We start from the raw sequence: 13,482 nt of genomic DNA on the forward strand, positions 1-13,482 counted from the left end.
TGCACCAGTGCAGAGCAAGTGCAAAGACACTTTGCACTACACTAACAAGTCCATGAATCGGGCCCATAAACTGTAAATAAACGTAATCGTGTTGATTGCTGAGTTTTCCTTTACAAATGATTCTATTGCCCCCTATAACCCCTCCGATAACCCCCACCCCACCCCCCTCCAAAGACCCTAATGTACCCTCTGCATGCAGCACGCGTTTGTTTTAAAGATGTGTGGCATTTGAAGCGTTGCATTTTGTATCGCAAACACACACTACAAAAGTAGCAGGCGGTAGGAACATTCTCGAAAAGGATAAGCCAGGCCAGGCGATGGGTCGAGATCAGAGGAATTCTGAGCCGCGTCATTTCTGATAAGGAACACGTTCAACAAACACGTCCTTTCAAACAAACAGCGTGAGCGAGGCGCTCGCTCATGCCGGCTATCTAAACGAGGGTGTTCGCGGCAGCGCGTTCTCATGCCAGACTTGTTTGTGCTTTCATGAGTGAGGAAGATTAAAGAATGGGGCTGTCACCCTCTCGGCGGCCTTCCCTTGCTGCGGCCCGTGATTGTTTGTGCTGGTCAGAGGCTCCCCGCCTCCACCCCCGGTGCGGTGATCGTCATTGCATGCCTCTCTGAGTCTTGGTAATCAGCCAGGTGCCTTCCTGCTTCCCTCGGTTGGTTAATTACTCCCCTGTATCCTTGCCGCCCCCCCCCCCTCTCAGGAAATGGTGGATGGGTGCATCAGGAGGCGGGCCTGCTGGACGAAGGAAATTGGCTCCGCGAACAGAGGCGAGCGGTCCGCGGCCCAAAGGGCAGGGGAAATGAAGGGCCGGCGATATCAACGATCAAGGGGTGAAACCTTCTGCGGAGTTCCCTTGGTTCTCTGCCCCATTACCCTTGCCGGCACCCATCGCTGGCTGTGCCAAGCATCACACTGTCATTAAATCACTGAGCCCCACTGCGGACGTGTGATAAGGAGAACATAGACCCCGCCTTCCCACACCTGTAAGAAGGGTTTCAACCAGGGGCGTTGCTAGGGGGGGCTAAGGGGGCTATAGCCCCTGATCTTTTGGTTGTAGCCCCGGATAGAATCTCAGGATCTACAGCCAAAAGACTAGCTAGCCCCCAGGCCCAACAGTTCCGACATCAGCGTAGCCCCGGGTCTTTTCCAGACCTAGCAACTCCCCTGGTTTCAACCATTGCCCCACATGAATGAGTTGGTGATTTTCCTGGGTGATTTCTTTACGTTGGGCCTACACAACAACCGGAAGTGCCAACATGCAATTGTGCATCAGTGTATTGTAGTCAAACCCACAGTTGCACCTTTGGGAAAAAGGACCACCTAAAACTTTCCTGACGCCACTAACCTGGACACCCAGCGCTCTCCAAATTTTCCTGGGTGATTTCTTTACGTTGGGCCTACACAACAACCGGAAGTGCCAACATGCAATTGTGCATCAGTGTATTGTAGTCAAACCCACAGTTGCACCTTTGGGAAAAAGGACCACCTAACACTTTCCTGACGCCACTGACCTGGACACCCAGCGCTCTCCAAATTTGGATATACAGCTCGAAAGTGTTGACTTTAAAGAGGCCCAGGATGCAGTGGTTGAAGTGTGCGAAAAGAAGTAGAGGAGCTATGTTCCCTGCTGGCCTGCACCCGATCTCCACACACCCCATCACCAAGCCCCTCCCACGCACAATACAAACCCCCAAAAACATGTACCTGCTGTTTAAGAGAATGTTCAGTGTAGTGCACTGAAGTGCAGGTTTCAACTTCTTCCCACACTTTTAAAAGGAAACCATTTCGGAACAGTTCTTTTTCAAATAAAAGTATAGGAACAGTAAAACTTAATTAAAAAAAGTATAGGAGCACCACTCCCAACCGCTCCCGCTCACTTCAACCACTGAGGACAGGCCTATAAGAACACCACCACCACAAAAGTAAGGATAAAGCCGGAGACCATGTAGGATTTGCCTGCCTAAATCTGACTGGATAATAGTCCTTCACGGTGGCATATTGTGTGTTTTACTACTATCGACATAAAACAGTGAACACATGTCCTGGCTTCTTCCTCCACAGTTCAAATCTCACATTACAAGCTTTGAAGATTGTAGAAAACGCATAAAAGAAAAAACAAAAAGAAAAAGGAAAAGAAGCCTTCATATTTCTAACTAGGCGGCACAACTTGTAAAAACTAGAAATAGTTAAATCAAGCTAATAAACAAAAAAAACATTCTGAGGCTAACCCACAGAGCTTTTTCCAGGAGTAACATGGTTGTCAACATGATCCTTTCCCATCTGTGGGTGCTTATCCATTCCTGCTTTTTCCTTTTGCAGAATTGTAGTGCTGCTTTTTCCTTCATAAAACTCTGACTACAAGTCCCAGAATGCAAAGAAACAAAACAGGATTGGCTACGCACCTATAGATTGGAATGGAGCATGCTGGCAACAATGACGTCAGTCTAGATTACGTCTGGATTCGGTCATACCTTACGCAGGCTTAAAGTTGCATATGAATCATAAAGCAAGTTGCATATGAGTCAAACACAAGTTATATCCAGAGACTGTGCTTACTCTCCACAAACATGAGCAAGTAGACGTGCACCACCTGCTCCAAAATCAGCAAATATGGACATTTCCAGAGTTGTGCTACAGACATGCTTTAGGGGCGGGGCAAGGAAAGGCTGATTTGTAAACAACTTGAGTACTTACAAACCTTGGCAAATGCATTATCCACACTTGCTGGCACAACTAACTTACAACGGAGTGGTCTCAGTGTTAACGGTACAGCAAGTATAACAGCAAGACAACCAACTGTTATCCCCTCGGCAGCAGGTTTGTAGTGATTGTCAGCGGTTACGAGAAACTCATGTCTAGGAAGGAGAACAGGGTCATTCAGGAGGTTACATACTATAGACCCAAAGGTTTTCATTCCAGCTTTTGTTCTACAAAGCTCAGACCTTGTTACCTTACACTAAAATAGCAAAAATGCAAAACCGTTGCATGGCTAGCATCGATTATGTTAAATGCGAAATTCATAACTTTTAAATCCTATTGTTTACACTTATGCAATACTTAACCCACACACACGCACACACACACACACACACACACTCTCACATGCTCATGCCTAAGTTTCCTTTTTTGTTCTAAGTACTATGGAATGTGTGCCCTGTGAAAGTAATGTAAATACTATGGAATATATGCCCTGTGTAAGTAGTGCATAGGTTGAACATGTCCTTTGCTATGTTATGCTATGTTATCCAATATGTACACTGCGTCCATCACCACTGTAGTGGCCGTACGGCACCTGGCCTTGTATGAAGGTGTTGTGTTGTAGGGTATGGTATGAATGCAGTATGAAAGTAAGCATGGGTGATATGAATACAGAGTGAAATGTTTTATGGACTGGGATTTACTTCTCTATGAGAGAGGAGAGCATACAACAGATCCCTATGAAATTTGTATTCTTAAAAATTGTGAAATAATGAAATACTACATGTTACTGAATGTGCACAGTTAAATTGAAAACTATCGAGATAAAGTTTGTCGTTTTACTAATTGTGTGGTAAATTTCTACAATTGTATATGAGAAAAGATAAAAAAGTTTTTTATTGATGATATGTTAAAACATAATAAATTACTATTTTTTATACAAATTGGTGTGGCATATGATAATATAATGAGTATATATCATATATAAAAAGGAAAAATCACAATAGGATTTGGCGAAGCAAGTGACCCTGTAAACATAGTGTATTGTTAAACAAAGGTTTCGATAGAGGGCTGTTTACAAGTGGTCGTTAAAGATACTACCTCTGGTCTCTTTAAGTTGGTTGTGTGTTGTTACCCTGCCAGAACTGTGGGAAGGAAGGGGAGGCTTCGGGAGGACATGATAGGAAAGAAAAAAAAAGACAATAGAATGGGCAAAACAGAGAAGAAACACAATTGTGATGAGTGGGAGGGGTTAGGGCTGTTGAAGTAGGGATGCATGTTTCTCAAATGTGATAAAGTTATCGGTAAGCATGAGCGTAGGAGAGTACAGCTCGGATTACAGCAGGGTTTTATTGTGATTGCAATATCTAGACCCAACGGAGCATGGCACTAGATGCAGCAGGATGGTGGGTGGTGGCGGGATAGACCAGAGAAGTGCTCTGGCAGGCCTTAGTAGTGTTATGAATACTCTATCAAGTCAATTTAGTGTTACTGCATAGAAGCAGGGGTCTGCAATCTGCGGCTCCCCAGATGTTCTGGACTAGGATTCCCATGATCCCTCACCATTGACTGTGTTGGCTGGTGCTGATAGCAGTTGTAGTCCAAACTATCTGGAGAGCCAAACGTTTGGTACCTACTTCAAAGCAACTTCAGAGCGCTCTATTGTCCAGAGGGTTACAGTGGATGCGGATCAAGGCCATTCGGAGTCTGACGGCCTGCGAAGAATGGTGCACCTGCCGTTCAGCATGTAAAGAGTAAAAAAGACACACAAATGAAGGCTGTAGAAAATGAAAAGGTAAACAATGACCTTTACTTGAAAAAATAGGCCAAAAACAAAGAAAGCAAACAAACAACCTTTAATACATAATACAAAAATAAATAAATAAAACACTTCTGACCAGGAGCCGTATGGTTCAGATCAAGAGGGTAGGGCGACGGAGAGTTGAAGGTATGCTTGCAGTAATAATGTCTTTTAAAGTATACCTTTGCGGAATGAAGCAGGTACAGACAAGTGAAGTGATTACAAAGAAAGTTTCAGGAGGTACATAGTGGGGATCCTCTTGAACTGATAAATCAATAAGAAACCAAAAAAGTGTTTTTAAATAAATTCATATATATGCACAAAATAGTTTTAAAAAAAATAAAAATCCAATGAAAAAGTAAATGTAGTTATTTTTGATTTCTTCATTTAAAGTTTATTTTTTACTGTGCACATAACTTTAACTTTCACTGTAACATTTTAATTTTCTCCTCTTGATTTTTTACCATTTCAATTTAAATCAAGGTTATAATTTCCAGCATATCAATAAAAAAAAAAAAATATGCAGTATTCGCCTGCCCTGCCCTTCCCTCGTGGATGCTCAGTTGAAGGCCAGTGTGAAAAGCTGAGTTTTTAGGAGTTTATTGATGCATAAGTAGCTTGAGACCCCCTTGGGTGGCTTACGTTCAGGGTGGATGCAGGTGCCTAGAAACCTACCTCTGTGCTTACAGCCCTGGAAGGAGAATTGATGGGTGAAGACACCATGAATTGAGTGGTGGCTCCTAGCTGGTGCCTAGTGAGGGGTCAGTGTATGCAGATATCTTGGGCCTTTTCTCCAGAAAGCCTTGTGCATGAGCGTAGTGCCTTGAAGGCGATTCTCGACTTCCCTGTGCTTCCAGGGCTGGTTCTAGTTGACCGTGTGTTAATCCTTTTCTGTTGTGGAGCTCTTTTATGAGTCTTGAGCAGATCAAACCGCACTCTGCTTAATTCCAGATGAAGTGGAAGACATTGGGTCTCATTATGAGTATGCCGGTCCGGGTAACAACGGTGCCGGTAAGCTACCGGAACCGTTGTTACCCGACCAGCACTCTTCGAGTTCTGCATGCGGGTGCCTTTCCGCCCACCAGACCTGGCCTGGCGGGGGGAAAGGCACCCGCTCGCAGACTTTGATGGATGCACCGGCACTGTTGCACACAGTGCCACTACATCCATCCTCCCTATTCCCATTGAGTCCTATGGGACTCGAATGGGAATGGGGAGTCACTTTTTCTGGCACCTGGCTACAGGGACCGCCGGGGCTGCAATGTCCCAGTGAGTCCCCATTGCCAGGTGCCGGAAAAAAACACAACTCCGGCAGCAGCCATTCCGTTTTTACCGGCACGGCTACTGCCAGGGTCGTAATGACCCCCATTGTGCGTGGCTTATGAAAGCGGCATTCCTTCAGCATGACAGGTTGAATTCTCACTCCTTTCTGCTATAAGAGAAAGGCTTTCACTAGAGATGTATGGTCCCCTCCCATGCCTAATTTTGGACTCCTCTTGGGTCTCGCTAGAAAGAGCATTGGCTCACTCGTGCAGGGACCTTTTGATAATCGTACTAAAATGAGGCATTGGCTAGGACTTTGCCTGCTTCGTTACAAACACATGTTTCCATCCCCTCTGTCTGAAAAGAGCACAACGTTTAGCATGCAACACTTGAAAGAGAAAGTAATAACTTGTGCAGACAGCATTGAGCTTTGGAATGCAATGAATACATTTCCGGGGCACCAGTAGTCCAGGGATGAATATTGGTTTCTAAAGTACACCAGAAGGGATCCGAACAGATTGGAAACACAAGCAAATTATTAACCTCTTTGTCCAATTTTGGTAACGTGGACGGAACGACAGGCTTATCTTCGCACAGTTGTGGATATTTGGTTTGTTGCTACACAGCGAAAATACAGTTATTACCCAATGATGAAAGGGACTATCCAGTCAAGGTTCTATACACATATCTACTTTATTATTATAACAACAGACAGTTCTAGCACACTACAAAATACAATCCACCCTGTAATGGAATGCAGAGGACAGACAGTTTCAAGAAGGGAAATGGATGCTTTCTGGATACTAACAGGAGGGCAGTCGGCAAAGTAATTAATCACAATGGTTCAAGGATACTTGGTTTCAGCACAAAGGGAGCAATGGGTCATAAAATGTCACTAGGGTCCTTTGGAGAAGGACCAGGGGGACAGAACCCCAATGTACCTTGTGCTTGTAGAAGTTCTTGGTGCTTGACAGTGTAGAGTCGGTTTCAGGGCGTTTGCAACTTCGGATAACAGAGAGACAGCTGCGGGTATCAGGTAGCAGACAGTTCGACGAGCGAGGATGGACAGACGGCTGCAGGTGGGCCTACCTGGTGGCTCACGGTCAGGAATCATTCTCTCAGTGTTGGTCGGTGGGTCTGAAGCACTGGTCGAGGAGTCTCCGATGTGGTGTAACAACAGTCAGCAGTGCAGTCGGTTGCAGTTCGAGGAGCTCGACTGGCTTGAAAATGTCCTTTAAGGCAGACACTGGTTGATGCTTGTCGATGCACTCCTCCTAGCTTCTTCACTGGGCTTGTGTCATCCTTTAAGGTGGATGGTCCAAAGGTGAGCAGAGTGTTGCAGGCAATGGCCTTGTCCTTGGTTTGGTTCAGAGACTCTGGATTCAGTAGCTACCTCTGTTCTCTGGGAGATGTTTAGGGGAGAAATGTTGCTTCCCCCTTTGGAAATGATGGCCTCCCTTCACTGGCAGAAGCTGTGAGGCAGAATGTACCTTCAGCTAGGGTCTTCTTGTTACTCCTTGCAAAGTCTTCAGATGATCTGCCCAAAAGAGGTGCTCAAACCTCCTTTAAAGCCAAATGATATGATATGATAGGTTATTTATAATGTGTTTAATACCTAAAGGTATCTAAGCGCAGACCCTGGGATCGAACCTGTGTTGCTCTGTGCCGTCTTGCTTCCAAGGTGAGCATGTTGCCGCTGAGCTATCCTCCTGAGACTGGGCCACAGTGATTGGTGTAGGCTAAGCCTACCTTAATGAACCAATCCTGGGTCTGCAACAACACTCTCCTGTATGCCTGAGGTCATAAAACAGAGTGCTTTGCAACAGAAAAGGTAAAGGGGTGAAACCATGTAATACTAAGTCCCACTCATTTTCCTGTCTGTTGTGGATCAAAGGGTCTCTCTGGTTAATTGAGCTCTATGTGGTTCCTGATTAAATCGGCAGGTATCCCTTGAAGCTGTGTCGAGAACAGATTTTCTGTCTCCTGCTAACCACATTCACGTACCTTCTGAATGGGGTCCCCCTGCGGGGATGACTACTGTAAATACATAGTTCCAGACATGACAGGTTACTGCCCTTGATACTGAGAGGTGAGAGCAGGCTTCAGGTTGACACAGTGCATATCAAAGGTTGTTGGGGTTTTCCAGTCTTTTGTTAAACCTCTTCAGCCAGGCCCCATTTGGGCCTTATTGGGGTACACTCTATTAATATGTTAATTACCGCCACCATCTGGTGAGGGTAAACAAACAGATAGGGCAGATCCATGGAGCCTTTGATAGTTAATTAGGATGGCCATGGCAGGAGGAAGGTTTTGGCTCTCTCCCTTCTGAGATGCGGGAAAACCACTTGCATCCCCACCCACATCTAATTTTGATGTGGGCTGGTATTCTTGAATGCCCATGATTCCTCCTGCTTTTTACACATCCATGGGGGTTCATTGCAATGCCGGCTGTCAAGTACATACATGGTGGTACCATTATCACCTCTCTTCTGGTCAGTCTAAAACATGTAAGGGTGCCTATGCACTGCATGGATTCCAGTGCTGCCTTTACAGGCCAATCAGAAGTTTCAATACCTACGGAGAGGGACTCAGAAACGTAAATGTGAGAAGATGCATTTTTTTTTACATGGGATTAACGCTTCACCTAAAATCAGGGCCTTATTCTCCAACTGTGTGTTGGTTCTCTCACTATACATACAGTGACTGTGTTCGCAAAAGCCTTGACAAGGGGAGCATCACAAAATGCCTATTGGTTGAACTTTTAACATGACACATACTCCTCTAACCTCTGCAACACAATACTGTTCTTTGCACAACACTCAGTCTCCAGGTGGGGTGACAAATTGTGGAGGGGCTGTAACAAGGCCTTGTGGCCTAAATGATGGCCTGAAGCATGCTGTGCATGTCATGCAAGGTGTGGACCTCAAACATTTTGAAAAATGTTCTTCTTTGTTCAAGGCTTTTAAACATAAGGTGACACTGAGCCCAATCACAACCTCTCACCCTGTGCGCACAGTTCATTGCTGTCCTTACTAACCTGGTAGAGTATGACCAGTCTGTAAAGATGAATTTGGGAACTAGCTCATGTGCTTTCTATATTTTAAAATCTCTTTTGTGTTACTGCTATCTTAGGGCCTTTTTAGGAATGTGCATGCAATGGTTGGGTTTACACAGAATAACTCGGAGTCCAAATATCCGAACCAACGCAGGAAGATGTCCAAGTACTGTATAATTAACCATGATCTAAAACAAGGAGTTACAACGAACATCAACAGATGTATACTCAATTTCTCTCAGCGATCTTTTCACAAAACAGATGAAATATATCAAAAATACGTCAGAGGTGACATCATACTACGTAGCAAATAATGAAAAACCTACTAGAGATTGGGATTGGTTTATGGGGAACATCTAAGTATATCATCTATAGGAACTAGGATTGTGATGGGCTGACCACAGTCAGGTGAACAACATATGCCTACCTCTAAAACATGACATCTTTAGAAACACTAGATACACAGGTTTTCATTGGTTTTCAAACTATAAGGTCCTTAGTTAAATGGATCACTACAATTGGTTGGCACACTTGTGCCATGTCTGGAACATTCGGTTCACTAGCAGCATGTAGGCCCAGACCCAGGTGCAAGTAGATGGGGCATGACTCTACCTCCCCACCCAATTAGCCAAACATCTCTCATCACCCAAGCCTTCTGCCATGAAGATTATCTTTGAACTTGGCCTTGCAAAGTATCCTTGTCTCTGAGAATATACAGGAGTGAAGGCACTTGCTAGCATGTTCTAGGACTCTAAGTTCGAAATCTATTTTCATCCTTCGCTCACATGACAGGAGAAACGATTTGGTCCATTTTCCAGCTTTTAAATGTCTTGAATGATTTAAACTTGACACTCTTGGTGTTCCTTCTTTGCTCCTTAACAAGGGATGATTCATTCTTCATACGTTCGCTCCTTACCAGAATAGATAGCTGACCTTGGCTGCTTCAATCTTGACTTCAGGCCAGACAACCCCGCCATTCAGCTCCACAATTCAGCTTATTCTTGCTGCAACATAGTTCTCCCTTTCCCCTTCATGGGTCCTGGCCTCCAAAATTCATGATACCGATGTCCAGCTTCTATACAATGGCGGCTTCCCCTGCATTCTATTCACTACATATAGCCAGCTTCTATGATGATTTAATCTACTTGCGTTTCAGCATCCGTAAAATTATTGAACGGTTGATTCCCTGTAGCACTTCGTGCACGTGTAATCTTCTTCTTCGTATTTAAAAGTTCACTTGATTCTTTACTTCATTATTAGTTTTCTTCAACCATTGTATCGAGACGTTGTTCATACCCTTGTGACGTCACAGGCTTCTTTTCTCTGCTGTTTTTCATATTCCTTCAGGGAGTTCCCCACTTAGGTTGTCATCACTTTGTGGATACATTCGGTAGGGTTGTCTCAACGGGTATTTCTTGCAAACACACATTGCGGTATTGGCACAACTGCTGGTGTCAAACACGGCATGATCTCAGGTCTCCAACATATGGGAGGCAGGGGGACAGGGTTTCCTGCAGAGGCATGCAGCTGCTACTCTACACTGCTGTCCCATGAGTCGCAGGCTACATCCCATTGTAAGTGATCCTCGTTTGCACTTTCAGACTCTTAACGGCCCGAAAATATCTTGCGTTGGCAATGTATTTATGGGCCGTCAGGAGTTTGAAAGTGCCAACCAGGGTCATTCAGCAATGTATTTACGGCCAAGTAGGAGTCAAGGCGCGACCAAGGAAAATGTACGAGTCTATTCCTGATCCTTGACCGCACGTTCGGTGCCCAATTGCCTGCAATGATTATCAGCGTGGTGAGCACAGAGTGCATCAACAGGATCCCCACTCGGAAGAAGTTTTTGGAGACTGTAGGGACTCTGCCCCGGCTAACCCTGGCCCACCTAAATCCATGGCAACACTAACACAATCATACACAAACATGTCACATAGTTCTACTGGCCACATGAAAGCATTTCATTTTAAAAATGGAGCCAGACCTATGGGCTTTGACCAAGCTTATCACACTGGAAGTAGTTCACACTTCCCTTGGCATCACTGAGATTGGGTAAAGATCTTTTTCAACACACAAACCCTCTGAAGTTACTGGGGTTCTACTTGAGGTATTATCCATCTTTGTGGGCTTCAGAACCCCGCTGCATGAAACACACTGCCACCCCATCACCTTATTTTCTGCTCATCAGTATTGCTGACTTTTTAACGTGTTTCCCGCTTATACTGTTATGTATTGTCTCACGTGACGGTTTTCTCCAAGTCTCCCTGACTAAGTTTCCTCCTTGCCATGAGAATATAATGTAACTTTAAGACTCACCTTAGCCAGTGCTGGAAATTGACAAAATGTACTGGTGGAACCCTCCCCCAGCCCTTTGCGTGCAGAGACCGGGTAGCAGGTGTGGTGGGGGGCAAGTTTTCAGTTGTGTGGGTTGGACTGAGGGGCAGAGCTTGGTGTCAAATAATATGGGTTCCCTGGATATCGATTGCTGGCTGATTTGCGTGCAAAAGTGTTTTTTGGCAACATAAGAATGACCACCAATATATTAATTCAAACCTTAATTCCTTCTGAGCATGCAATGCACACTTGAAATGATGCTCATTTCCTCTGCCAGAATAGTTACCATGACAGTAACATGTGTGCAAAGCATGAGACATATACAGCTAGGACCGTTTCATTGATTGAGTTTGGGCTGTTCTGGTAAGCAAAGGATGACTTTCAGAAGCATCTTGGAAAGGTGTTGCATATCATACTTCACCAGCACAGCCTTCAGGAGACACACAGCAGTCGGGTTCAGGAGACACACAGCATTCAGGTTCAGGAGACTTGCACTAGACAAGGGCAGAGTGCTTCCTCAAGTTTTGGTGACTTGGGCCTTGCGTCTCCACTGGCCTGCGCTCTGATAAGACCACTTTTACAGGAGCGCAGCTCCATCTTGTTCTGGCCCAATTCCTTCCCTGTACTTATCGCATCCCAATCATTAGACCTGTCCCATCCATCTTTCCTTGTCTTCCTTTTGTCCCTTCCTCACTGCACTCCACCACGCTAGTCCTTCCGCACAGCTGCTTCTCTTGTTTCTCATTTCCTGTTGCAAACCTACGTTGTCTTTAGGGCTACTGTTTTCCCTGCATTTTCTGCAGCAGCTAGTGTTCCTACTTACCCTCTAGCTTTAGGCTTGTGGTACCTGAGCTCTTTATGCCATGGACAACCGTATGTTTTTTAAGCGATAATGCTTTTTCGCGTGGCCTGTATTCACTGGTATCGGCCCACCTCCCCAATGTGACATCCCAAGTGAAGCAACAGCTTTGACGAGGTTGCAACAGCCCACCTTGAAGGCATTATTGATATTAACTTCTCTGGACCTTCACCCGGGGTACTAATAGTTATTTTTTAAAGCAAATGCACACCATGTTTACCATTTGTAGCACATGTGCCCTATTTCCTTTAAAATAAACTATGAAACAAAATGGCCAGTTTCAAAGATAGGATAATGAAGGAAGTTATTTTCTATTTCTATCACATAGGATTTATTATTTATTTATTTATTGAACTTTTATAATGCGCCTATACACAAGTGTTTCAAGGCGCAACACGACAAAGGGGGTGGAGGGTCACGATGACAAAACAAAAACATTTGGATCGTGCAATTGCAATAAACAGAAGTGCAGGGTAGAAGGGAAGGGGATGGGAGTGCCGGAGCATAAAACAAGTGCCAGGGGAGGCAAGGTGGACAGAGCCCAGAGAGATGAGGGAGCAGAGGAAGAAGGTCCTTGTGCTAAGTGTGAGGAACAGGAGAACAGGGCTGAAAGGGATCAGGGACTGCAGGCCCAGCCAGGCTAGTGAAGGAGGAGGGAGCCCAGAAGTGCAACTGCAGGAAGGGGGGGTTATAGAATACCAAGTGAATGGGTAGACTGGTCGGGGAGGGCTTAGATCCCTGTAAGAATCTGAAGGAACCAGGCAGCCAGTCAAGGGGACACATTAGCAGGGAGGGGGAGAGGGAAGGAGGAAGTAAAAAGGAGGGTCTTGAGAAGCTTCTGGAACTTAAGGAGATCCAGCTCAAGTCCAAGAGGAGCAGGGAGGCCATTCCAGATGGAGGTACCTCTGGAGGAGAGAGATCTAACCCCTACTCTCTGCTTGGCCAAGAATCTAATCTGCAGGAAGTTCGAGCTAGAAGATTGAAGGACTCTAGGAGGGAGGTATTTAGGGAGGGATAGTTGGATGTAGCGGGGTCCAAGGCCCCAGAAAGCCTTCTGGGTGATGCAGAGGGTTTTGAACTTGATCCTCACAGCAACCGGGAGCCAGTGGGGATATTCTAGGGCTGGAAAGATGCGGCCCCTGGGCTTGAGGCCAAGGATAATTCTTGCAGTCGTATTCTGGATTAGTTGAAGGAAGTTGAGAAAGAGGCTGTTGCACTAGTCCAGCCTGGAGAGGACCAGAGCTCTGGAGACATAGAGTTTCTGAGGGAAGGTGAGGAAAGAGAGAATACGTCTGAGGAGGTGCAGCTGAAAGTGGGACTTTTGGCCAGGTCTGTGATATGAGGCGAGAAGGAGTGAGAGAAGTCGAAGATGACATCAAGGTTTTTTGCCTCACAGGAGGGTGAGGTGAGGGGGCCCATGGAGGGCGGCCAGAGTGTAGGAGGGAAGGAGGGAGCTGAAGTCC

This window comes from Ambystoma mexicanum, chromosome 9, assembly GCF_040938575.1.
Source record: "Ambystoma mexicanum isolate Mex_15411 chromosome 9, UKY_AmexF1_1, whole genome shotgun sequence".
Lineage (NCBI taxonomy): Eukaryota > Metazoa > Chordata > Amphibia > Caudata > Ambystomatidae > Ambystoma > Ambystoma mexicanum.